Consider the following 27,566-nt stretch of genomic DNA (forward strand, 5'->3'; position numbering starts at 1 on the left):
TTCTGCCTTTAACACAATATTGCGGTCGAGTCAAAAATGCCAAAATTCCCTTGCCGGATCTGCTAGGACCTTGGACCTGGTCCCTCCCAAATGATTGACATATCTCACTGCCGAGACATTGTCCATGCGGAGGAGGACACAACAATTCCCCTGATCCTTGAGGAAACTTCGGACTGCAAAGGACCCCGCTAACAATTCCAGACAGTTGATATGGAGCTCTTTCTCCCTCTCGGACCATTTTCCCCTTGTGGAAACCTGAACCAGCCTGGCTCCCCAACCCGCTCTGCTGGCATCAGACTCCAGAACTACATCCGGAGAGGGACCAAAAATTGCTTTCCCATTCCAGGCATCCATGTGTCTGAGCCACGAAAGGAGCTCCAACCTGGCTTCTGGAGACAGCACCACCATCTGAGAGTAAGAAAGACACCTGCGCAGATGTCAAGCTTTTAGACGTTGCAACGCTCTGTAGTGGAGGGGGGCTGGGAAAATAGCTTGGATGGATGCTGACAACATTCCTACTATTCTGGCCAACAATCTGAGAGAAATGTTGTCCTTCTTGAGGATAACCCAAATCTCTTTCCTTATCTTCGCTAATCTGCTGTCTTGGGGGAGAAGGATGCAACGCTTTGAATCTATATCGAAGCCCAGAAACTGGATACATTGCGTAGGCTTCAATATGGACTTTTTGACATTTAACACAAACCCCAGGCTCTGAAGAAGAGTCACCGTAAATTCTAGATGAGAGCGCAGATTCTGAGAGTTATGGGCTAACAGGAGCATGTCGTTGAGATATATAATGATTTGAATTCCCCTGGACCTGAGAAGAGTCATCACAGGCTTCATCAACTTGGTGAAGCACCCTGGGGCTGAAGACAGGGCGAACGGGAGGCAGGCAAATTGCCAAACCTGACCCCCCCACTGAAACTGGAAAAACTCTTGGTGTGGAGGGAACACAGGAGCCACTAGGTAAGCATCCTTGAGATCCAACTTGACCATCCAGTCTTCCGAAAGAAGGGTGTCCCTGAGAAGATGTATTCCCTCCATCTTGAAGTGGTGGTATACTACAAAGGAATTGAGGGCCTTTAGGTTTATCACTGGGCGAAACCCCTGATCTGGTTTCGGAACTAGGAAAATGGTACTCAGAAACTGAGAGGCCATGTAAGAGGCCGGGACTACCGCTCCCTTGGAGATGAGGTCCTTGACCTCCACATCTATTAGAGACTGTTTTAGCTTGTAAAAAACCAATGGGTCGGGAGCTGATAACTGACAAGGAGGGGAATAAAACTCTATGCGATAACCTTGGACTGTCTGTAACACCCAGGGATCTGATGTGAGGGACTCCCACTGTGGGAGGAACCTGGCCAGTCTGCCCCCTAGATCTCTGGGGGAAAAACTCTTAACACTTGAGAAAGTACCTGATGCTCCTCTGGACCTCCTGGTACCTCTTCCTCCATGTCCTCACCAACCCGCATTTTGCTGAGGGAAAAATTGGTTATTCGCTCCCCGAGCAGAGGAGGAATTATGTGCGCCTCGCTAGACAAACTGATGGGGATGGGAATGGCCCTGGGAGAACCGGCCGGAAGAGCGGGCTCTATCTTGCCCGACCTTGGGGAAAACCTTATGCGCAAACACCTTTTTAATGTTGGCCTGAGCTTTATCCAAAGCTGTAAAAGTATGCACATACGCCGAAAGGTCTTTCAGAAAACTATCCCCAAACAAGTTTCCTTGAGCGGTAGGGCCTGTTTCCCTTTCTGACATATCCGCTAATTTGGCATCTAGTCTCATAAGCAAAGCCTTGCGCCTTTCTTTGGAGACTGAGGCATTTGCATTGCCGAGCAGGCAGACAGTCCTCTGGATCCAACCCCTTAAAACACTCACATCAACAGGGGAATCGGAGGATACAGCCTCTTCCGCCAGTTCAAAGATTTGAGTTACTGGACCCAAAACATCCAACAGCTTATCCTGGCAGTTACGCCAGGCCTTGTCAACCCCTTTTTTGGGGTCTTTACCCTTCTGAGCAAGAAACATCGCCATAGGCTGATCTATCTCGGGAGTACAAGCCACCTTGTCCTGAAGGACTGGCCTAGGGCATTCAGACCTCAACTTACTCCTGTCCCCCTTAGGTAACGGACGTCTGATCCAATATTCTAGGAAAGAAGAAATCTCCTGAGAGGAGTGCCACTCTGCCCATCTAGGGTGTAATATGAGAGCAGGGTCAAAAAATGGAACACCATTAACATCTACCACTGGACCCTTCTGTGCAGGGACAGGAGCCACCTTCCTTTTGCACCTCTTAGGGGGCGAATCCGAATCCTCAGAGGTATCCGAGGTGGAAATAGGAATAGGGGATAGCGCCGCAGGAAGCTGCGCGTACATTGGCCAAGTGGTGAAGGAGAGGGGTTACTGAGACTCATCCCACCTGCGCTTCTGACCTCTCCTAGGGGAAGACTCAGGGGACGTGACTGGGGAAGGACTGAGTTGTCCTGAAACATGTTTACTTTTGCTGGTACATTTTTTAGGGGGCTGAGGTTTAACAGAGGGACCCGCATCTTGAGAGGGGTGAAAATCAACAATGCGATTGATCAACCTATCAAACGCTGAAGCCAGTGTATCATTGAGACCAGACAAAGCCGTATCCAGAGAAGACTGGATTGCTTGCACTACAGACGGCTGTTGACTAGACTGGTCTACCACATTATCAGTTTTCTTTGAAGGACGCACCTGCGTGCTGGCATCCGCTGAAGTTGGGACCATATTTTTGTCCATGACAGTCTTATCAAATATCGTGCCACCACACAAGTGTGAACTTCCACAACAACCAAAAGAAGCCGAGCAGGCTGTCCAATCAGTGCAATTGAACCAAATCAGCCAAACAGGCCAATAAATATCTGTATACACCCTATCAGGGTGACAGAAACTAGTGGCAGCCCAGCAGGCTATTATTCAAATTCACCCTAGCAGGGTGACAGGAGTGGAGGTAGTCGAGCAGGCTATTTAAAATAGAGAAATATAGATATATGAATATATCTCTATCAGGGTGACAACATAAATGGCAGGGTTTACTCCACACAAACACCCTAGCAGGGTGATTCCGACACCAAGAACAGGCCTCGCCTGTGTACACCTGACTTCATACGCGAGCAGAGTATAAATAGAAAAAACACACACGCGATGCGTGTGAAATTAATGAAAACACAAGCAACTACCAATCTTTACTGCAGTGACGCGTGTCGGTAAGAAGCTAAGCTTGTTTAACAGACCGTGCGCGTCACCAACAAAACCTGAGGGAATTGCGCGCTGGCTCCGGGACTGGAGGCAGCCGCGTAATGATAAACAAAACTTCCCCTGAGGGAAAAAGAATTACACGCGTCGCCGCCTGAGTTTTTATGAGGCAGGTGACACAAACTAATTACAATGAACATGGCGAGAACGCCACTCAGGGCAGGAAGAAAAAAGAAAAACTTCACGAGCGGAACGTTCCAAGCGGAGCGCCGCCACAATGTATCACTGTGACCTGGAGGTCAGCGTTCGAACGCGGCACTCAGTCAATTACCAATGCAACACGAAAATAAATGACAATTTCACCGTCAAAGTGCAATAAATCACAAAAACTATTTCAATATGACATAAAGTAACACTCTAAACTCCCTATAATCAACACTAAGGCAAGAACTAGGAGGAGTGACTTAGCTGTGGTGTCAGCAGCAAAGAAAGAGGAGCTGGTGTTAGAGAAAGGGACATTTATGGAACTGGCTCTATGCCCATTGGTTACACTGAGGGCATGACTTGTCCTCCATTTTGGATTTGGATGTTTTATATTGCATTATTGGAACTGTGTTGAGTTCTTTGTTCAGAAAGTTTTTATACAAAAGTGTTTTCTTCTTTGCTGCTGTGATGTCAGAGTAAAGATTGTTATGCAAAATAGGAGCCTCCTGTCTTGCCATAGAATCTGCTGCTGCAATTTCCTTAGAAGGGGCGCCAGAAGTGCCACACGACAGGGGGCGCTCTGCCAACACCCCACTGTGATCTTTTGCTACTTCAGCACCACAAGCCCAGTTTTCTGTAGCAGCAGAAGGGGACGCAAACCTGCTAGTTCAGCACAAGACGGTTCTCTATTGCTTCAGTACTCGCTCAACACACGAGGGGTCTCTTTTACAAAGACTAAGAAGCCTCTGTCGTTGCCGATCCATGGGGTGACCAATGCTGCTGTCACATAATGGGCTCCTCTGTTGCTGCTCTGTGGGCAGATGTGTTCTGCAGCTCACGCGCCACAAGTGGGTTGTTATTCTTCCTAGTCAGATATTTTCAGGCCACAAGGGGGCGCTCTGCTACCTCCGTTTTCCAGGACGCGCTCTATTTCCTATCATGTTTCTTTAATTTCGGGCTGCTCTGCTACCGTGTCGCCCATAGGGGTCCCTCTGTGGCTATCAGACACATGGACGTCCCTCACACAATGTTGCTGCTTATAAATGAGGCACGCCAGCGTCCCCGCAATTCGGTTGAAGTCAACGGGCGTGCAATTTTTGGGAGGGTGACTGGTTTTCTGTGAGGGTCATCTCTTTGGAGGCTGCGCGAGCGGAAAGACGCAGTTTGAGGGAGACACGTGGGACTAACGAATCGACGGTTGAAACACGAAGAAGCGTTGGGGGCACAGGTGGGGGGCATCGAGAACTAGAAGAACGATGTGGGTCTACCTAGGGGAATAATCACATGGAAGGGAGGTGCTAAGAGGGACCGGGGTGGGGGCTGGCGCACGTGCGGGGAATTCATGTGGGGCGGGCGACGCGACGGTGAAGAGACTGAAGACCATGGGTCCCTCCAGGGCAAAGACCAGGCAGGCGGGTCGCACAGGTGAGCGGGGATACAGGTGGGGTGGGGCGTGTGAAAGACGGGTGGAGAAGCAGATGGGAGAGCCTCTGTTAAGCACTTTCCTGACTGGCATAACCGGTTCCCGAGGGGGCAGGCCGGGGTGGGTGTGGTGTCCCCTTTCCCCCTTCTAGACCAAAGAGCACTCCTGTGTTTTCAGGTATTGGGTTGCTATGGGCGTGAAGGGGGAAGGGAGAGGAGGGCCCAGGGGGAAATTTGGTGGGGGAAGCGAAGTTGAAGGGGTGGGGGCGATCTGTATCTTCCTTTCTTTGTTTCTGGTTGGCAGCCCTCAGGGGAAGTGCAGACTGGGGCACCGCAGTTCCTCATTCCAGACCTGCTTCCCCCTCCTGTCTGAAGGGGGAGGGGGCGCCTTGCACACGGGGGTAACGTGACTAACCTTCCTCTTTCAGGGCTTCATGCCGCCCCTCATCGCCGTAAAGGCAAACGTGGCTTTGGGAGGGGAAGGCTGCAAAGAATCAGCTTAGAGGCTGTATGTGTGTTTACCCAGGCAGAGGCAGACGGGATGGACAGGAGGCGTGGAAATAAGGGAGACAGGAGCATTTAGTAGAGGCATAAGGAAAGGGGTTAGAGCAGTGGAATGTGCACAGAGAGAGTAGATATAGGGAGGGTGCCAGAGCATAAGAATTGGGGCTCAGTGGAAGGGAGGCAGATAGTGCTAAGAGGGTAGTGTTTTGTCTCGTGGGCACACGGGCCAGACGCACAGTTCCTGATGGCACCCAGCAAAGACAGCTTCTGCTGCCGTCCCACAGCCACCAAAGGCAGGAGGCACCCTGCTGCCACTGTGATCACAAAGTCGAGGATTGGGAGCTGTGATCACCCAAGTCACCATCACTGGCTCCGTGGCCACACAGGCCAGGAATACCAATAGCAGGGGCAGCCCACAGCTGCCCCCCCCCATAGTTGTAAGTAACCACACCTCACTCATCATACTGGGTCTTCCCCATCATCCGGTTTCCCCCTCCCCAACCCCGGAAGGACCCCTTGCGAATTCCCCTGAATTAAAGAGGCAGGACCAGTTTTCAAAGGTGGAAGTCAAAAATGCTGCAGCAAGCTTTATTGAAGCATCAAGCCAGGAGTTATTTTACAGGTGATCCGTTTCTCCACCACACCTCAGGATTATTCTACGGTGGGTGTGGCTTCTTAAGCGCCCCCCCCCCAAGCCCCATCCCGGGTCAGTAGACACCTCCATCCCTCATCAATTCCCGCTATACCCGTGGCCATCTCTTTACTTAATTTTTAACTTTTTGTTATTTTCATTACTTCTTTATTTTCTTCTATTCATTTGTTCTTCACATTCTATCATTCTATTTCTATTCATTATTTTCTTTCTTCACATTCTACCCTTCTTTCATTGTTCTCTTACTTCTCTTCTATTTCCACATTTCTACACCCTCCCCCCCTCGGTGCCCCCTCCCTGTCAAACCCGTCCCCCCTTGCCGAGTCTCTTCTCACCCCCCAGTGCTTTAATCCCCCTTTTGGTTTTTTGTCCATCCCGCCTCCCTTACATATTCCTTTCTCAGTTCTTTCTTTTCCCCAAAATACCTCTCATTCCCTCCCCAAGTTCTTCCTATGTCCCACATCTTATCCCCAAATCCTTTTGCCTGCCCTCCCAACTCCTTCCATTGCTAATTAATTCCATCCCCAGTACCCTCATTCCCTTCACCGGCTCTTCCAGTACCTCATACCCAAGTCTCTGCAACCGCCCAATTCATTACAGACCCGAAATCCTTACTCCCCGCAATGCCTTTCCATCCCCCAACTCTTCCCATTGACCAACTCCTTCCCATTCCCCCAATTCTTTCCTTACCCAACTCTTTCCTTGCCCCCATTCTTATCCATTCTCCAAACCCTTTCCTTTCACAATCCTTCCTGTAACCAAATTATTCCTGTTCCCAAGTTTTAATCCCCCATTACTTTTCTCGTCCCCATTTCCTTTCATTCCCCTTCTTCTGAGCTTCCCACATGCCCCTGCGTTGGAGTTGGAAGGACTTCCAAGGCCCTCTACCCACCCCCCTAGTCTAGAACTCCTGGGCACCGTACATTCTAAGCTATTGGCAGCACAATCCCCTATATGGATCTGTCAGCGCTTTCTCTTGGGATCGATCGGTGACTCCGCCATGACTCTCTGCTGGTTACTGGTGGCAGATTTCCCCCCAGACACCAGGTTGTGGCATGCCCTGGGGCATGGGACTTACCATCCGCTTTCGCCTCATGCACTCATTCATCACAACATTGATCCCATTAGCAGGGCCAATCCGGACGTGTCCAGCGGCATGTTGAACTTTGGAGAGGGGCTCCAGCCCCGGCCTTCACCCTTGTGTTAAAGCATCTCTCTTACGGACTGCCATCACTGAGCTCCCTAACTAGAGGGCCTGCCCCCGCCTGGCCATGGTGGTATCCACTGTGTGTTCAACATTACCTAATCTGTTCTAGCCTAGAGGCCCCCTATCACAAACGAAAATGTTCCCACCTCTACAACCCGCTGAAAGCAAAGAAATCCCCAACCTTAACCCAAGGGTGACTTACTTAATCTTAGACTTACAGAAAACTTTAAATACCCATGGCTTCTCCTTAACCCTAGGCACAATGAAATATCTTTATGTTTTTCCGCTGTCCTACTGACAGGCGAGGACGGGTGCGACTTCAGGCGGGGGCTGAGGAAAGAGACTGGGCTCAGCAGTCCCCCTGCCTTATATCCACTCCCAAGAGCCCAGCCGGATGTGGCTGGGCACACCCCTTCCTCCTAAGGAGGAGGCAAGTGGGAGTCCTGTTCCCCCCCACTCGAATCTCACTGTTAATTGCTTGCAATTTGGGAGTTCACGAATCATGGCCCCACTGCCCTATGTAATCCCGAACCATGGGCATCCCAGTTATCCATGTCCGCCTCCTTGCTTGCCTTCTTCATACCCCATTGCTTAAACCAGGGGCCCTTATATGTCATGACTCATCTAGGTATTGTGTTAAAGTCATTGGGCGTAAGCTCCCCCACTCCTCACCTTATCTGGTCACTGCTAAACCTAGGCACCAAAAAGGGCCTAAAGTGGCTCAGCACATCCTAAGTGTAATCTGTGATTCCCATTGTGTGACCTCATTGTGGACCCTTTACAATCTCACCCTCTCTGAAGAACTTAGCCTAGACCACCTGTCAGTGCTACCTAAACTGGTTTGGCTACAGCTACTCAGTGATAAACATTTCCATGGCTCCCGATGTTCTTTGTGACCGACCGGAGGAGGAAGGCATGAAGTCTTGCTCGATCTAAACGTGGTCCGTTTTTTCGGCGCTGATGAGGGACCACACAATGTTATGTGAAGGACCCTAGACTGCTGTTCAGAGGTTTACCTGCCATATTGGTCGAAAGTTCCAAATAAATGGGATGCCGAGAAAGAACATAAAACCGTGGGTGAACAAATCCATATCCATGCTGAAATTAGAAATTTGACTGGCTATAAATGAGCCAGAATTTTGCTCACGCCTATATTGGATATATGTGCAAACTTATAATGGGGTATACGAAAGTATTGATACTACATTGAAGAATTTTGTCTGTCTTGAAGAAGGCTGTGAAATTAAGGGTTGAACAGGCACTTGAGATAGTGCCCAATATCACCATAGAGCCGAAACATGTCGACAATTGACAAAAGACTAAAAACAACTGAAGTCTTGTGCTAAACCTCTACAATTTGGATGTAGTGTGTCTTATTTACCAAAACTGACCCCCTCACAGTTGATGCTTTTTTTTAAGAATGTGTTCAGAATTTTTGTGTAATGCTTTTAAGCATATTTGTACTTTTTTATATTGAATAAAAAATGTTGTATTGTAAACAAATATGAGTGGTCAATGGATATATATGGTTCAATGATACAAAGAGGTGTGTGTTCAGTTTTCGTGGGAACACAAGTTCAATTGAAATACTTGCATGTAAACCAAATAAAATATGTGTTAATTATGTTTTAGCATATAACATCACCCAACCTGACCTCTACCAGCGTAGTGAGGGGTAATCCATTTCTCACTGTTGTATAGCTAGTCTATTTGTGTTCTCCCGTTCCGAGAAATTGATCCCCTTTAAGAAATAAATATTTGGAGATTACCATTTTTGAGGTAACAATATAGGTTGGCCTTCTATACATCTGTCCACCAGGCCAGATAATAGAAAATCAGTCCTAACATATGCTGTACATAGCAGAGCCGGTCAAGTGGCACAGCGAGTAGAGCGCTTGCTTTGACTTCAGTGGAGAGCCTGCTAACACAGGTTCGAATCCCGGCAGGGCCAAACTCAGCCTTTCAGCCTTCCGAAGTCGATCAATGAGCACCACACCCAGGGCAGCGCTCAGATACCTCGGGGTTTCTAGCATTATATAAATGGCAAATTATTATTATTATTATATGTATGCATACTCCACTCGAAGTATGGGGAGAACGTCTATGGTCTTGCACCCCCATTTTCCCCCTGCCGCTCCAAACATATGCCATTACTATTTTTCAGGAGACAGCTGCCTCGGAGGCTAGGTGAGCACCTCATGGATTTCCTTTAGCTGCCCAATGAACGTTGCCACCTTGAAAACGGAAGACAAAATGTATTAGTATAGGTCATGACCAATGAATTCACTTCACAACATTATTAGTGTGATGCAACTTGTGCATTTTAAAGAATATTTATTCAGCATCGTTTGTCAAAACAACTCGCAGCAATGCACAAATGACCGTAAACTACAAGCAGATGAGCGTGTTCATGCAATTTGTAATCTGTGCAACGCCTCGCGAGTGCCGGGCCAAACAGAGGGCCCCTCATTTAGCAAGGCGCGGATTATACGATGAGGCCACAAATTCTTTGTGCCACCGTGGCTGGTTACTTGTCATTTGCCAAAATGCACGTTTGAATTGCAATGTTTGGTAACGTACGTATTGCGGATGGTTTGGTGCGAGTGTGATTGTGGCTTAGTGCCTCGCCTCTTTATAAGGGTGATCTGATAGGTTTGCAGTTGGATACGTTGGGCAGTTCGGTCCCTTCCGTTGCTGATGCCTTACATGCCAACTTGCTCCCTATTCCCCACCAAGAGTGGCCTCCCCTGCCAGCACCTCGCCCTGTGCCCGACCCTTCTATAGCATCCCACCTTATGTAGCCAACTAATTTGCATATGGTCATTTTTGCTTCTCTACTGGCGTGGCAGGCTATAAATGGATGCTCTGAAAATCGCCTTCTGTTCAACTTTGTTCTGCAAGATTTGTACTTGAGCCTTTAAATAGGGCTAGTCAGTACACACATCAAATTAACTTAGGCTGAGCACTTCATAACCGTAGGCTTCCCTAGTAGATTGGACTGTAAGGGGGCAGTGCCCGAAGGTGACTAGTGATGCAGGCAGCGCGGCAAGGCCCCACTCCACCCCGCCCGCCTCCCTTTCCTCCTGAGCTTTTCTCACAAGTCCTTCGCTCACGGGGACTACAGCTACCAGAATGTATTGGGGCAATACTTAGGCGTCCCACTAAATCCTCAACCAGATGCCATAAAGCCTCCACCGGGTGGCCGTCTGAGGCACCTGAATTCGAGAATCTTTGCTTAAAGATTGGGCCTGCCGTCCTCATTATTTTCTGGCGCCACTGCGACCTGAAACAGGCAACTATGGTTATACTTCATGCCCCCATCGCGGTGGACGCTGGTGCCTGTGGCTTAGTGCCCAGAACCTACTTAGGCCTTTCAACACCTCCCTGAACGGCACGGTGGGTGTCGCGGGGACGCCAGCGCAGTCTCGCCCTACCCCGTGCCCCTCAAGAACGCCCCTTCTCTACGAGGTATGCCAACTCATAACAAGACACCACTACACGATTTCCCCATATTGTGCCACCCTTACAATGACCGGCCATGGAAATCTGAGACCGCTATTTACTGCAAACGCAGCGCTACTTAAGATGCCCAACCATGCCCCATCACACCATGCTTGCAGTCCCTGACGTCGAATGGCTGTTCCCAGTGAGACCTCAGGCATGTAAACAAGCCTCCCCCTTCAGTCTTTGCTACCCCATGCGAACACCCCTCCGTCCTGGGAACACCAAACCAACCCAACATTCCTTCATCCCACACACCATGCCCTCAATCGAATTCAATCCTTAATTTTCAAAGCATGAACTCCTTTGCCCAGCGCCCGGGTAGATATATTAACAGTGACTTCAACGCTCTTAAACAATTTTAGGCATATTTGTACACGTGGGCTGACCTCACATACCCATTGCCCTCGTTCCTGCCCGCAAAAACCCTATGTAGAACAAAACCAATCGAGAAGTACTGCTAATACTACTACTCATATTATAAAAACATGAACACAAAATGCCAATTGCCATCACAAAATTCCCCCACCACCAACACGACCCCAACCCACATGTCCAAAACATTGAAAGGCAAATCACGCCACTCCCCCGAACGGAAACTACAAACCCCCCAGAATGCACAATAATATACTCTCGAAACCCATCTCCCATTCCAGTGCCGCCTCTCCTGCCTGCCAGACAAAGCAACTCTTTAAGCATAACTGGTGAAAGGTAAAGCTACCGCATATTACCAACGAATGAACACAAAATTCCATTGCCAGCACCATGTCCCAACAACAATTCCTTATTCGATAAACCCTTGTCCGACTCATTATTACCTATTCTATACCCATTTTTGTAGAATCTCAACTAGATGCTGCACATGCAATGCCCACAGGGCCTCACTTTTGCAATCTGCATGAAGGATGAGGCAGAGACGGGAGGATGAATGCACAGGTCTTTCTTTATTCATCTAACTCCCAACAGTAACTGACTTTCCCCGCCTCCCGCCCCTGCCCTTCCCACAACTCCCTGTCCCTTACCACGTGATGTGGGACTTCTCAGGAGGTGACGTCAGTACCCACCCCGAAACCCCCCTACTAAAGACAATAATGTCTCTAGTTCATTTCCTCAATCAAACGTTGAGGTCGGGCAAGCTCTCTGAGGTCGGCTCGTGAGTCTCTCAGGACTAAGGCTCTCAGTGTCCACTGAACATGGTGGGGCTCGTTCATTGCAGGAGTCTTCTACATCACCTTCGTCGTAGGATGGATCCCACCCTGAGGTTGTGGCATATGGAGTGGGGGCGCTGTCCGGGATTATGCCCGGCATTCGCCTGAAGTGTGACGAATTGCAGGTGATGCTTTTGCTTGAACCTTCTGCTTTGATGAGAGATCCCTTTACATTTGTCACCGTTAAGGGTTCTTTGTCAAAGGGCGCCGTAGCCTTTCGGCTTTGTGGTTGTCGTGCTATGACGACGTCTCCAGGTTCCATGTAATTGGGTCTCGCTCTCCTGTCTTCATTCACCCGTTTCGTCATATTCTCCTTGCTCATGGCGTCTTGTTCTCGCATTTCAGCGTCCCCTTTATATGTTTCTTCTGGGTTGGTTGCATGGGGCACCCTTGTTCGTATGATTCTGCCGGACATGACCTTGGATGGTTTGTTTGTTTGTTTGTTTGTTTTATTCATTTGTAGTGCGCGCCAGACCCAATGGTATCAGGGCGCATGAGCAACAAGGATATTCTCAGCTTGGTTACATTGCTGTACAAAATTTACAAGTATATACAAAGGTAATATAGGTACAAGTACAAGGCTGGTGCATTAACAACAATCTACAAAATGTACATAAGGAGGCGTGGATTGGGTGGTTACCAGTCTTTTTCCTTTATCCAGTGGATATAATTGCGCCTGAAGTGAGGGTAGATTTGGGTTGTCTAATGTTGGGCGGCTTTCACCTGGAAGCTATTCCCTCCAGTTTTGGATCGTTGAAATCTGGGCACTGTGAGGAGGTTGGAGTTTGCTGTTCTGGACGATCGGTTGGGGGTGTACCTCTTAAATCTGTCTACAAGGTAGCGTGGGGCTACATTATTGAGGCATTTATGTGTAAGTGAGGCTACCTTCAGCATGGTTTTGTCAGTAGTGATGAGCCAGTTGTTGGCTCTCCTAGTGTTGGAGATATGTTCTTTTTTGTAGATGCTCAGAGCTGCTCTGAGAGCATTATTTTGCAAGATTTGGATTTTGTTTGTAATATATTTGTTGCATCCAACATATAAGGCATTACAATAATCCAGTTTGGATAGGATTAGGGCTCTGGCTAGAGTGATGCAACTATGGGTCGAGAGGAAGGCTTTAGATGCTCTAATTAATTTACAGGTGTAGGCTGTGGATGAGGCCATGGAACTGACCTATTTGTGGAAGGAAAGGGTGGCCTCAAGATAAAATCCTAGCGTTTTAACTTCCTTGGCTACATTAATCGGGTTACCGTCTATGATGAAGCTTGAGTATTTGTGATCAAGTTTGTTTAAATTGAGGGTTTTGCCCAAGATAATAAGCTCTGTCTTGTCATCATTCAAGCATAGACTATGAGAGGCCATCCATGCCTGGATGATGAGGTACACTTTGTTTACCAAGACCAAATCCTTGTCGTAATCTCCCGTCAGCACGATGAGGATCTTGGTATCATCAGCATAATTGGTGTAGGTGAAACCAAGACCATCGGGATCATCGAAAAAGGGCTTTGTGAACACATTGTATAGAGTGGGGGAGACACATGAGACCTGGGGCATCCCACAGGTGATGGGGATAGGGTCAGCGGAAGCTATGGAAGAAAAGACACGCATGGACCTGTTGTTGAGGAAGGATTGAATCCAGCCGATAGCCTCTTCCGAGAAGTGGCCTGCCGAGTCGAGGTGGTTACAGAGTATTTTGTGGTCTACTAAATCAAATGCTGCTGAAAGGTCAAGTAGAAGTAGTAGGGCCGTCTTTCCATTGTCTCTGAGAGTATCAATTTGTGCCTTGAGGTCAATGAGAGCTGTCTCAGTCCTGTGTTGTGGTCTGAAGCCCAACTGCCGGATTCCCAAGAGGTGGTTTTTTCTAAATTCTTTTGTATTTTGAGGTGTTTTGAGTAGGGGGAGAACCCAAGACTCCTTGAGGTTGCTGGGGATAGTGCCTTTTGAGAAGGATGAGTTAATGAGCTTCGTGATGAAGCGTGAGTGGTCTCTAGCAGCGTCTTTGATGATTTGTTCGGGGCAAGGGTCACCCTGGCAGTTCGAAAGTTTAAGGGTGAGGATAATTTTTTCAACCTCTAACGTTGATACTTTGGATGAACTGAAGCAAGAGGGGGGGTTTGGGTGTAAGGTTTTGAGAGGGAGGGTGTTGTGTCAGATAATGCACTCTCCTCCCCAACCTCCTCCTCACCTGAGCCTTCAGATGATAAGTCCTTGGGAGAATTTGCAGCAGGCTTCTTCTTAGCTTTCTTGTGGTCGGTTGTCGGCTTTTCTTGATGGGTTTCTTCTTCTTTTCACATAAGTAGGGTCTGGCTTCCCCAGAGGCCACCTTGGCAGGAAGGGAAAAAGCTGCCTAAGGGGACCCCGAGGAGCCAAACCCCAAATTCCAGGGAAAAAGCCTTAGCAGAAAAAAACCTGGTTGTCCAATGAATATAGTCCTTGAGTATGAATGCGGATAGAAAGAAGGTCCACCTTCTTAAATACTGTTCCTTGATACAGCAATCAATTTTTCCCCTGTTGGTATGGCAGTAGAAGGCATGGGTCTTTGGCAACAAGTTCAGCAGAGTACGAAGAAGGTTTAAAGAAAAGGAAGAGAAAGACAAGTGCAATACGCACCGCCAGGGAAGAAACGCAGAAGGTAAGTGTGGAATCTCAGAACGGAAGGAAAGTATAATCGGAAAGGCAGTGTCTAGAAAAGCTACCTACCTGAGAATAAATGTCACCCGGTGTGTCGGAAGCCGAACCGCTAACACGGAGTAAGCGAAAGTGGCTCCACGACCATGAGTGGAAAACAGAGAAAATAAGGAAGCCGAGTAAACCTTAGAAATCACCCTGGGTGCAGCTCAGAAATAAAGCAAGACGGAGGAAGGCGTATAAAGAGACAGAAAGGTAGAAGTAGAAAAGTACCGTAGGCGGTTGAAACAGAAAGAAGTATAGGTAAGAAAAGAAGGAGGGGACTAAGAAACAAAAGTCCAGGAGGAAAGTAGCGAGGGAGCAACACGGTCACTACAGAGGGTAGAGACACGAAGGGCAGAGGGGGCAAATGGGCTGGAAGGGCAACAAAGATCAGAGGAGTAGAAAACACTGAGCCGAAGCACAGCAACGTTGGAAGCACTGGGAAACAGATACAACACGCTGGGCTGTGGGCGTGGCCTAGATTTAAAGTGTGAGCCTCCATCTTGGGTGAGGACTAGACCGCCTCGGCTACAATCGCCAAGAACTCCATAACTTCCAGGGGCGAATCCTGACATGTTGGCTGCATGGGCGGGTCAGAGTAGGGATTCTTTGTTATTATTTATTTTGACTTGTAGGCCTGTCACTTTATTGGACAGGGCATTTTGGATGCTAGTGCACCATTGTTTATCTTTCACACATGTGTCTGGGACTGGGATGGGTGTTTCCAGGTCTTTGAGGATAGTAAATAGTTCTTTTATACTGGAGTTAGCTTGCAATATTCTTAAGTTATAGGTCTCTTGCTTGGCTAGTATTTCTTTTTTGTAGAGGGCGGTTATTTTATTTGAGGTTCGTCTTGTTATTGTCCGAGGGAGATTGTCTCCATGCCTGTTCGCTTTTCAGTTTTTCGAGTCTGAGAGATTTCAGATAAGGGGAGAACCATGTATTCAGATGTCTTTTACACTTGCTTTTTCTAAGTTTCAGCAGAGCAATGGAATCCAGGGCTGATTTCAGGATTTTGTTGTATTCATCTACAAGGGTGTAGGGATTGGAGGTTTCAGTAAGTGAATTCAGTGTCTGGATAATAAGGGGATGAGTTTTTCATATGTAATGTTTTTCTTATTTCTCGTGGGGATAGCTGGGGCTAGTGAGTTATTGATGATAGTCGGGGTTGAGGCCTTCAGGGAGAAGGAGAGGAGATGGTGGTCAGACCAAGGCTGGGGGGAGATGGCTGTAATGGAGGCGAAACAATTGTAGTTCGTCCCCCAGTCAAAGGTCCTCCCTTTGTTGTGGGTGGGAAGGGTCACTCTTTGGACGAATCCTAATTCAGATAAGGTATTGTCAATAAGTGTAGCTTGGGAGTCTTTAGGGTCTTTAAAGTCTAGGTTAAAATCGCCTAGAAGTAGGCTTGGAGTTGTATTATTTAGGTTATTGGTGCGGATAGTTGTTAGGTCCTCCTCAAATTAGCCTAGGGGGGTGGAGGGTCTGTATAGGAGGTGGATGGTAAGGGTTTGAGAGTTGACAGTGGGCAGTTTAGCTATTATTGATTCGCAGGAGTTGGAGTTATCTGAGGGGGCAAGTCTCATGTTAAGGTGAGTCTTGGCAATAATGGCAAGGCCTCCACCTCTAGATTCAGTTCTGTCAGCTCTGAGGATAGTGTAATCTTCCGGGATGGCTAATGTGAGGGCTGGGCCTGCGGCTGCATGGAGCCAGGACTCAGTAATGGCTAAGAAATGCAGTTTTTCAAATAGTATAAGGTCTGCTATGTCTGTAGCATGGGCTACCATGGAGCGTGCGTTTATTAGGGCACCTCTAATGAGGGGGATGGTGGTCATAGTAGGGGTTAGCACAGTGGCCAGATTGTCAGGATTGAGCTTGGCATAGGTGTTGATTGGGTTGTGTGTGGGCAGTATAGTGGGTGTGCCTATGTGCTCCGGTATGGTCCAGTTGCTAGGTATAGTGTGGGGGGAGTCTGGTAGTGCTTCCCTGTAGTGCTATGCAGTGTGTTTCAATAGTCACGTAGCAGTTGGTATAATAATTTCTCTAACGGTTCCCCGGTTAGTCAAGCAATTTGTACATTGCTCTTTACATTACTCATAAAACTTTCTACTGTGCTTTTTGCTTGCGGCCACAGTGGTGCGATACGTCGATGTGCAAGTCCCATATATTCTGAGAATGTTTTGAAGTGCATCCCAAATTTCCAAGCAAGATGCACTTTTAAATGTGCAGAAATTATAGGCAAACCTACACGCACAGGGGCCCGTCACGGTGAAATGAGCTGGGAGCCTGCAGAACATGTCGGGAGAGCTCTTCTATTCAAGGCACTACCCATTTTGACTGACAAAAATCGATCGAATGTTACAATTTGACCGATTTTTTTGGGCAGTACCATTCAATCGGTTATTTTTAAAATACTGAACATGTGGAGCGGAGGTTGCGGGGGTGTCCCCCGCTCCCCATGCTCTGTATTTTTGGGCTTGGGGGTAGCAGGGGTGGCCCCCGCTTCTGCAAAATTGGAGGTGGGGGACAGAAAAAAAAGACAGAAAAAGGGACCCTGCGGCGTTGGATCCGACCCGCATTAGAGGTTTGGATCTGACGCCACAGGGTTGCAAGGGAAGTGAGAGCGACTAAGCAGGTAAGTAAGGGAGGGACTGGTGGGGAGGTGAAAGGTACGTTTTGGATTGTTTGGCTGAAGAGCAAATCGATTCACAACGAAATTGACTATGGTCAATTCCGCCGCAAATAATTACACTTCGGTCAAACAACCCAGAACCCTATTCAAGGCAGCTGGCCAGCGCACGCTTTGCGCAACAGCTGCGCCCCGTGGAAATGCGCAGGTCACCTTTGAGAATAAGGTGACCTGCTCATTTACAAAAATGGGTTATCTAAAAATAGCATATCCTTAGCTCTATTTTTAAATGCCTCATTTTTAACATCAATATTTTAAAGAAATGTAAAAATGGTTGCACTATGAGAGGGAAAGGAGAGCGAGAGGGAGTGATGGGTGAGATGTGAAGTGATAGGCAAGAACGCAGAAGGGAGAGCAGTGGGTCAGAGGAGGAATCTGTGCCCACGAGAGCAGAGGAAGCAGTGGTGCGGGGGCCAGAAATCTGAGAGCCAGCGGAGGTACTGAAAGTAGAGGGAGCGTGTGCTCAGGGGGAGCAGTGGGCCAGAAAGCCGAGAGCAAACAGTTGCCTGGAAAGAGCCAGTGAACTGCAGATTGGGAAAAAGGATGAGGGAAGAGTGCAATAGAATGGGAGAAAGGATGATATGAAATGGCATTTGTAACAAGCCTATACACACGTGTTTCAAGGCGCGACCAGGCAAGCAAGGGGCAACAGAGTGAGGACGGAGACAAGGATCTTACTAGGCCAAGTGACATTGAGATTGCGCAAGTGCAGGGGAGGGGAAAAGTACCAGGGGGAAGGGGAGGGAACAGTGCTGTACATGGGATCAAAACAATAACAAGAAGTGCGGCCAGCAGGTGGCAGGTGCAAGGGTTAAGTGCAGACATCAGGTGTCCAAAAGTGCAGATAGGCGGACTGTAGGGTTACAGATACAGGCCCAGGTTCAAGGGTTGCCGGGAGGTAGTGTGGGTGTGCAACTGGGCGGGTAGGGACCTGGGCCCGAAATCAGCAGGGGAGAGGAAGAGAGAAGGCAGAAGCAAAGAGGAAGGTCATGAGGTGCTTCCGGAACCGGAGATGGTTCTCCTCAAGTTCCAGAGGGAGGCCCCAGCCGAAGAAAGAAATCTACTACCATTGCGTGGAGAAGGGACTGACTCTGAGGGAGTTGGAGGTGCAGGAACGAAGAGCTCGAGTAGGAAGGTATTTACAAACAGAGAGTTGGAGGTATTGAGGACCCAGACCCAAGACGGCCTTTTGGACAATACAGAGGGTCTTGAACCTTATCCTTGCAAGATGCAGAAGTTGCACAAAAGAATAAAGGACTGTATACTGCAAGAGGAATTGGAAAGCGTGAGGTGCGAGTTGGGAGTATGATTTGGAGTGTGGCAGGGGCCGGCGAGTGCTAATTGTGACTTGGTAGTGTGACATAGCACGTGAGTATGTCTATGACGGAGTGAGAGTTTCAGGAATGGAAGTTGTGATGGGGAGTTGGTGAGATGTGTGTTGGTGAGAGGTGTGTGGGTGTTTGGGGGACTGGAGAACATAGAAGGGGGATATTTCCAGCTTTACAACTGATAATGATCAACTTTGTTATACTATTAAATAGGCTGATGCTCTTCCCATAAATATATTTCACAAGATACATAATAATGACACCCAGGCCCTCTTGTAGCATTGCACTCTGCCTCTTTCCTGCAATGTGGCAATCTTACACCCTCCAGCTAATACAAAATGTCCTGCAAAAATGCTGCAATAAATAAAGGTTTGTGCCGCAATATTTGGCATTTCATGACGCAATATACTGGCGGGTTTGGCTATTGTTGCCTGTGCACGTACACTGGTGGTGTGCCACTGTCCTTCTGTGGCCGTTTGGGTGTGCCCATCACCCCCAATAACAGATGCTGGAGATTGGTCCTAGGTGTCAGCCCCCTCTCATGCCCACTGCAAATATGCAGTGAAAAAGGGCACACCAGCGCTCACAAAGAGACGCAACCCCCAAGTGCTCTTGGACTGAGCCCAGAGCGGGGTGCTGGGTAACTGCAATGTCTTTACTTTGCACTTTCTGGACTCTCCAGGCGGGAGCACACAGCATGACCTGCCTTGGGAGCACACACCCTCCTGCCACCACCACGTGAACACCCCTTGGCAGTGAACCTTCCTGTCGAGCTCCTGAGCTTGGGGGAGTAATGCAAAAAGTACCTTAACTCTGCCCTGCACTGCACACTCTGACGCTGTCCTTTCAGTCAGCTATGTCCTGTTCCAGACCGTTCGGATTAGCTCCTCCCTAAATGCGCCAGCATGGCAGTACATGCAGTCTCTGCCGCTGGCGTAACTCAAAGAGCCGAGACGGCCACGCGACTTCCTTATTGTAATATCTTTTATGCGAAGTTCTGATCACTGAGCACATATCAGTCCCACCAGCAGCTCAGGAACAACCAGGGCCCAGCACTACTGCTGTCTTTCAAGAACGAGCGTGGCCTGTTGCGCAACGTTTTTTCTTCTCTTTTGTTATGTGGATGCGAAGCGCCGATCGCGGAACAGACAACAGTCATCCCTCTGTGGCCCGGGGTCCGCTTCTCCATCGCCAATGTTGCGTCTGGTGTGTGGGCACATGGGCCAGACACACAATTGTGGGCAATGCTGCAGTGCCTCACAAAGCGAGGCAGGGTAACTGCTGTTACCATCAGCAGGCCTGGAGAGGGGCAGCACGTCCTCTCCCCCTCTCTACTCCTCCCCCTCCTAGTCATAGAGACACACAGTCTGTCCTGCACAAAGCTGAGGAAGGGTGAGGTGTGAGCAATCACCTCACCCTTCCTTCATGCAACTAGGTGCTAAGCACCAAAGGACACCAACAGGCAGGCAGGGGGGGGGCGGATAGTCTGCTATCCGGCCGGGGGCTGACACTTAACAGCCCCCACTACTATACACATCAAAGACCCAGGGCTCCCTGGGTCTTATAAATACAGAGCGGCATGCTCTGAGAAAACACAATCAGTTTGTGGACCCTGAACGGGGACCCAAACACACAGGAGGTGCACTGTTCACTCAGTGCCTTCCAAACAGTTGCTTCTTTTACCACAAAACCCCCCCACCCTACAAATAAGGAAGAACAACAAAGGAAAATAAGTACAGGGCACTGTACGGTGCCCACAACAAGTTGTGGGACATAAGAAGGCGGGCACGGGCCAGAGGGGGTAACCCCAAGACCCGGTGCCCAAAAGTATTGCTTATTATCTTATGATATGTAATTATTGTTATTGGCATAACCATATCTGTACAATAAAAACCTACGGCCTTTTATTGCCAACACTTGACAAACAATGTGTGAGCCAAATTATTTCTGGGTAAGGGTATGGTTTCGGCAAAGTATAATGATGCATGCATATGGGTTCAGCAGTTACTAGGGGAACCCAGCAAAGACAGCTTCTGTTGCGGTCACGCAGCCAACAAAGGCAGGGGCACCCTGCTGTGACTGTCATCACACGGTCGCGGATAGGTGCTGGGATCACCCAGGTCACCGTTACTGGCTCTGTGGGTGCACGGGCCAGAAAAACCAATAGGCCGTGATCACACGGCGGACACCGCAACAAACGACACAGGCACCAGTTGGCCATGCAGGGAGTCTGCCACCATACTCCTGCACGTGCTGGCTGATAGGCTCCTTTTATTCATGGCGTGCTTTCTTAAAGGGGACAACACCACATGTAGCAAGAAGAGAACACACAGGGGCATAAGCAAAGGGTCATAGGGTGAGCACATGGCCGGGGCACAGAACCATAGGGCACCGATTGGGGGTTTTCAGGGAGAGGAAGGGGTGGTGACGAGAATGTTTGGCATTTCCCAATACTTGTTGATGCTTTTGGTTTCATAAGAGCGCAAAATGCAAGCTCTACCAGGCAGAGCCCGACACTCTTCAACAGACATTTCATAGTTCAGCCAGAATTCTCGTGTCGTCATGGGAGTCTCCAGAGAGATACATCTCCTGGTAAATCCCAGGCTGGTTGCTGTTGAAGTTTCTTAGTGAGGGCCTATGATTTCTACTTTTTCATGGTGACGTTGTACTCCATCAGAAGGGATGTAGTTACGCTGCTGCTCTGTTAAAACATAAATCCAGATCCAAAATACATACATAGCCATTTTGGAGACAGGTCCGCCCTCAGATGTCCACAAAAACCTTTACTGTTGCGATGCTCTGTTTCAGCCCTTCCCCGTCAGTTTTTTTCAATTCTATGTTTGTTGATTACCCCAACGTCTATGGAAACGCACCTTCTATGGCATGTTGGAAAGCTTAAAGGACATGTCGGGAAAGCAGTTCTTTAAGTAGGACCCAAGGAAATCAAGGCGGGGGCTCTAATGCGCCATTGTGCAATATTTGAGGGCGGGGCCTAGAAAGAGTCTCAGGCAGCCTCAAATCCCAAGAAGCTAATAAAACTTTAAAAGAGGATTGGCCTGTGTAATAAAAGAAGTGACCTAACAGAGCCAATCAAGTTTACATATGTGCAATGAAAGGGCAACAATTCTAGTTTAAAAGATGTATTTAAATATGGTTAATGTGTGCAAGAAATCTGACCCAAAAATATATTCAACTATGAAACAGAACATCAAAAAGGGACAGTACAGCATGCAATCCCACAGTTCTTGTGAACGAAATCCCTTTCTCATGCATACTAATTTAAGGTTAATGATAAGACTTTAATACAATGTGGCAACAATAAAAAATGTATTCTCTTATAATTTCCCTTTCCTGTTTGAAAAGTACCTTATGTCACATGTCTTTAACTGATGTGTGATTCTAAACATTACTGAAGGCAACATCTACTGGCAAAGAGCGGCATTGCCACTCATGTTTTTAAAGAAACTTGGTGAGGGAGGTCAATTCAGAGAGCCCTGGCCCACTTAAATCTCTGCGGGAAGGACAGTTCCACTTGCACAATGCCCCCAAGATCTTATTGCATCACAAAATGCATTGCCTCCTTCCAAATCTGGAAGCAGTTGGAAGCTGCCTAAGGCAACTTTTGTCTGATTAGTGCCTTTGAGGGTATGTCACTGCCCTTCCTGCCTTTCTGTTAACTATTCTTTCTTATTTAGCATCACTGCTCAAAGTGATACACTTGCGGAACCCCCTGTTTTTTTAAGAGGGCTGAACAAGAAATTCAGCCACTCCAAAAATAAAGAGCCATATGACACTGGCCACAGCCCAGGAGCTTTCATTTAAAAATAAAAATAAAAAAAGAACGTTGTTTAAAAAAGTAAAACTTTTTTTTTTTTAGGGGTAGCAAGGGAGACCACAGAGGTAGCAAGGGAGACCTCAGGGGTCTGATCTGTGACCCCTGATGACCCCCAAATTACGTCCTTGCAACTTCCCAGTCTGCATTCCTGGAGCAGCCCGGGCACCCACAGGGCTGTGGCTGGTGTCGGCCTGCTTGAAAGCCAGACCGGATGAGCCCATCTACATAAAAGGGCCTGGGGAGAATGCGTGGAGCTGCCTGGGCTGATGAAGAAAGAGTTGTCCAGTCCAGGCTGCGTGGGGGAGGTGGGTAGCCCAAACCGTGGTCCTCAGTGCAGGAAGTCCTCCAATGCCACGTATGCCAAGTGGCTGGGGAGCTGAAGAGACGCTGGGGAAGCCTGTCTTTGTGGTGGGTGGGGTGGGGTGGTAAAGAAAGCCCTGGGCTGCTGGAGCGACCCAGGTGAAGTTGGCTTTGGGAGCAGCCCAGGTGAAGAGAGAAGTCCCGGGCTGCACCGTCATCGCAGCCAGCTGAAGACCACGCAGCCCAACCCTGGTCTCTTAGGTACGGCGAACAGAGGGGGCAGGCCCAGAAGTGCATGGAGGTGAGCATGGCAGCATCCCCACAACAACAGTAAAGATGCAGCTACTGGGCACAGCGGTGACATGGACAGCCCCTAGGGGTACGGACCACCCAGAAGGTTGAAAAATACCCGCAGGTCAGGGCAGTGATGTTGGGCGCCCCCCACTTACGTCATTGGACCGCCAAGAAGGTGGGGTGCCCCGCGGGTCTGTGGCAGTGAGTGTAGGTGGCCCCCAGGATATGGTGGCCACCTTGAAGACATAGATGGGCTGTGGTGTGTGGCAGTGATTGTGGGTGCCCCCTTAGGGCATTGGGCCTCCCAAGAGAAGGGCTGTTCCTGAGCTTCATTGGTGAATGGGTGGGCCCCCACCTGAGCAGGGGCTGCCCAAAGACTTTTTAAGGCGCAGGGCAAAGAACAGTGGGGCCAGGCACCAACACCTTTGAGGGGCAGAACCCTCACCCAGCCACACATGGACAGATCCATGAAGGTATTGTAAGCGGGTGACTGACTGTAGCATTCACCCTCATATGCATTTATGTCAGTGTTGGTGTGGTATGTATATTTGTGTATATATTTAATTGTACAAAAAATGTAAAGTATGGTAAATGTTATGCAGGGTCCATTCTGGGAAATGTTAAGTAGGATAAGTATATTATTTGTATAGTATATATAAAGGAGTGGGGGAAAGATCCTTGTGTGAGGTACACAAGAGGATGGGGTCCTTCCCGAGGGGGACCACCCATCAAGGCCATCCTCTGGCCTCATGCACCAGTCAGTTGGACCAGGTATTGGACAGGGGTCTGGTGCGTCAGTCTCACCTATCAGGTCTCCCTGGGATCCCTCTAAGTAAGCGTGAGCTGATGGGCAGATCCCCATTTAGTGAGAATTCACGGCAGGGGAATGGTGAGTGAGGTGGTGGTTCCCATGGGGACTGCCCCATATCTGGGCTATGGTAAGTGCACGCCCTTGTGTCACGCTCACCTGATTCCCACGGAGGCGCAAGTCTGGCTTCGAGTGCTGATGCGTCTTCTATGGTGAAGTGCAGGACTCTGAAGATGGACTCACTGACTCGCAGGAATATTCCCCTGTGCGTGAAAAGGGAGTATTACCTACTGACGGAATAATGCTCAAGCCTCCCACTCCCTTCCAACCCTCCACGATACCCTTCCTCGATTCCCCGTAAAGTCTCACCTTAGGGTCTGGAAGGATGAGTTCTCCGTCCTGCATCTGATGCAGGGGCGCGTTGAAACCCAGTTACTTCACTGGATTGAGGTTTGATGGGAGTTCAAATAAGCTTGACTATTCAGGTAAGGCGCTGTAAGAGTTCTGTAGCAAGTTCAAAAGTTCAAGCTTAATAATAATGTTCATTGTCTTATTGCAGCAAGCGCTAACGCTTATGTCTTTTTCCCCTTAGGGGCCGGGGTTCGGAATGCCGGAGATATGGCGCCGACCCGAAGTGAAACGTGCAGTTCCAGTAAATGACAGATAAGTTCTGGATGAGCGTTCGGGTAATGTCTTTGCATTTGCTCATTCAATGTCTTTGTCTTTTTTCCCCATAGGGGCCGGGGTCCGGAATGCCAGGAAGCGGCAGGACCCGAAATGAAATGGGAATGACCCAACAGGTAAGTCTTAGAAGGAAACTGAGCTTTTCCTATTCCCTTCCTTCTCTCACCTTGTGTTCTTGTCTTTTTCTCTCTAGGCTCTGGGAAGTGGCTGCGGATCCGGATGATCGCTGCTGAAGATGGAGGTGCCCAGGAAAGGTGAGTGAAATGCCACGCTGCAGCGATCGAAGCGAAATGCTTTTAAAATGATGTCTTCCCTTTCAGGATCGTCGGTGTGAAGTCTCCGTGATGCAGCTTTAGCAGGTAAGGTCTTCTTTCTCTCAAATTCTCTCTTAGCAGGTGACCCAGGATGCTGACAGGCGTGGCTGAAGTCCAGAAGCAGGAGCTGACACGGTGAGCGTCCAGCTGCGAGGAGCAGAACAACGCGAAGCATGAGTTGCTGATCGGGCGTGGTTTAAATAGCTTTGGAAGAAGTTCCAGGTATGTATCCTTCCACCGATCAGGTATGTACCCTTCCCCGACCACACCCAGGGGAAAGTAGTTCCACAGGTAAAGTAGTTACATTCAGGCCTCAAGAGGGCCTGGATGTAGCAGCATGGTCTGCATCAGGTAAGAGCACCTTAAAACACTTGAACACATGTCTAGCTTTATGAGCCTGGCGCCTAAGGCGCCAGGACAGGGGTCCAAAATGAGCCTGGCGCCTAGGGCGCCAGGACTGTGTCCAAAGGGCCCCAGCTTGGGCCCGCTGGCACTTCCCTGGGGGAAATGATGCCTGCCTCTGGGGTTGCTGGGTCGGACCTGGCTCCTTGGAGGTAGGCATCATGACACCTTGTCCCGGGCTGGAAATCAGGAGCTACATATGCCCTGCTTCCCCACACCCTCAACCTCTGAATAGTGCAGAAAATACCAGCCTAAAAATGTATATGCTGCTGCTCATTCCAGCAGTTATTTCTTTATGTGTTTATTGTGCTTTTGTAAGGCACTTATACATCAAGGAATTGTGTTTCAAAGCACCCACAGGGCAAAGGGGTGGGAACAGGGGAACCAATAGGCAGATAAACAAGACTGATGGAGAAGACAGAGGTGGTCCTATCTGCCACCCAGCACCACAATATGCGCCCATTCAGAGACTATGTTTATGGTATACTTGTGAAGTTGAAACCTGCAAACTGCCTCTGCATTCATTTACTTGTTTTACCGCTGCAGTTTTGGACCAATCTGATTTCATGTTCCATTCATGTTCCAATCTGGGTTTTGGGTTTAACCAGCAGATGCGTTCTGGTACTTGTATGCTGCTTCAAAGGAGAGGGCTATTTGTTTGCAGCAAGCTACTTAGAGCTGGAGAGGCCCTGGTTGCATTCACCTGTTCCAAGCTACTACGGGGTAGGCTGCAGAGAGCTGGAGAACCCTTAATTACAAACCACTGCTGCGGGCTACTGAAGCCAGGGCTGGGCTTAATTGAACACAGCTGCCTGAGACTGCAATCAGCTCCACCCTGTTGGGCTGTTGGCTGGGAGGGCCTTTATACGCTCACTTTGAATAGAAGCAGTTGTCAGTCAACTGCTTCCACTGGGAGTTCTTGCTTGAGCTCCTGTGACCAGTATTTGAACCTTTCCTGAATATCCTGATTTTGGCATTTGAATCCAGTTTGCTGTTGCTGCTTTGCAGTTCCATTTCCAGTCTGCTTTTATAGTCTGGCTGTTTTTTAACCTTCCCTTGAATTCCAGCTTTTGACTTCTGAAACCTTGTCCTGTTTTGCTGTTAAAGACATTTAGTTATTTACTGATATCTTTTCTGCCTTTCTGTAAACACCCTGTTTTCTGTAAGCATTTGTGCTTCACAGACTTGCCCTATTTCTGCCTTGCTTTTCTCTCTTTATCTCTGCAATCCCAGCCTTTTGAAGTTTCCCAGTGTGTTCCTTTCCTGCAAAATTACCCGACTTCAGTCCATAGTTCTAGTGTTTGTTCTTAAATACTCTGGCTTTCCTGAATCCCTCGTATTTGCTGTGTTGGCAGCGACCTATCTTGCCTGGGTCCTTTGCCTTGTGTATTCTGATACTCTAGTATCTGCTTTGTACTTTGTTTATCTATCCTGTATTGTACCTGGTTATTTCTTTCAACCCTGCTTTCTACCTATATTACATCGTGGTCCACTGTTGTGCCTTTGCTTTGAACCTCTTTACAGTGTGACCCCTGGGTTGGTCTCTATTAAGATCAGATAAGGGAAAGACTTCTGTTGCCTTTGCCTAGTCCGTTGAAGTCTTACCTTCATCAGTATATGGTCTCCAGTTTTACCCTTGCATTGAGTACAACTATCTCTTCAGCACGCCTAACTCATGATGCTGCTGTATGACCGTTGTTAAGATTAACCTGCTGGTACCGATCCCAAGTGCCTTTCTTAATCCCTGGAGACTCCTTATCATATCACAGTACACCCTTTATTCTGATCAATGTGTGTTGCCCAGTATATCTGCTTGTCTTTGGTTTCTCTCTGTCTCTTTGATTACAGCCAGCCTCTGCCACTGCAGTTCCTGTGAATACCTGTTTCAACTCAGATGAACATGGTATGTACCCTGTTTATATTATATACTAGCATTGCCTCAGGAATCTCCCCTAATTTACAGTGCGTAATGTGAGATAGCGCCTTTGCCCTGTGCTCTCCGGCCAGACTCCCGACTCGAGCATTCGGAATGTGCAAGTGCATAAAGAAAGAAGGGACAAGGGAAGGGGGTATGTGCTAGAGGTTCCTAGAGAGGAAGGGTCAGAGAGTCTGTTGCAGATAGCACGTAAGTGCCTGGCAGAGATCACTTGGTAAAGAGTGATCATCAGCCACTACAATAAGTGCGGGCCTGTGGGACAACACAGGCCAGTGGGTGCCCGAGGGCAAGCGCTGGTAGAGGGCAGAGGCTGAAGGTGATTGGACGGAAGGCCAGGTCCCAGAAGGACACATAGGTGCCCAGGCCACCAATCTAAGTGACTGTGGGGT

This window comes from Ambystoma mexicanum, chromosome 3p (genome assembly GCF_040938575.1).
Source record: "Ambystoma mexicanum isolate Mex_15411 chromosome 3p, UKY_AmexF1_1, whole genome shotgun sequence".
Classification (NCBI taxonomy): domain Eukaryota; kingdom Metazoa; phylum Chordata; class Amphibia; order Caudata; family Ambystomatidae; genus Ambystoma; species Ambystoma mexicanum.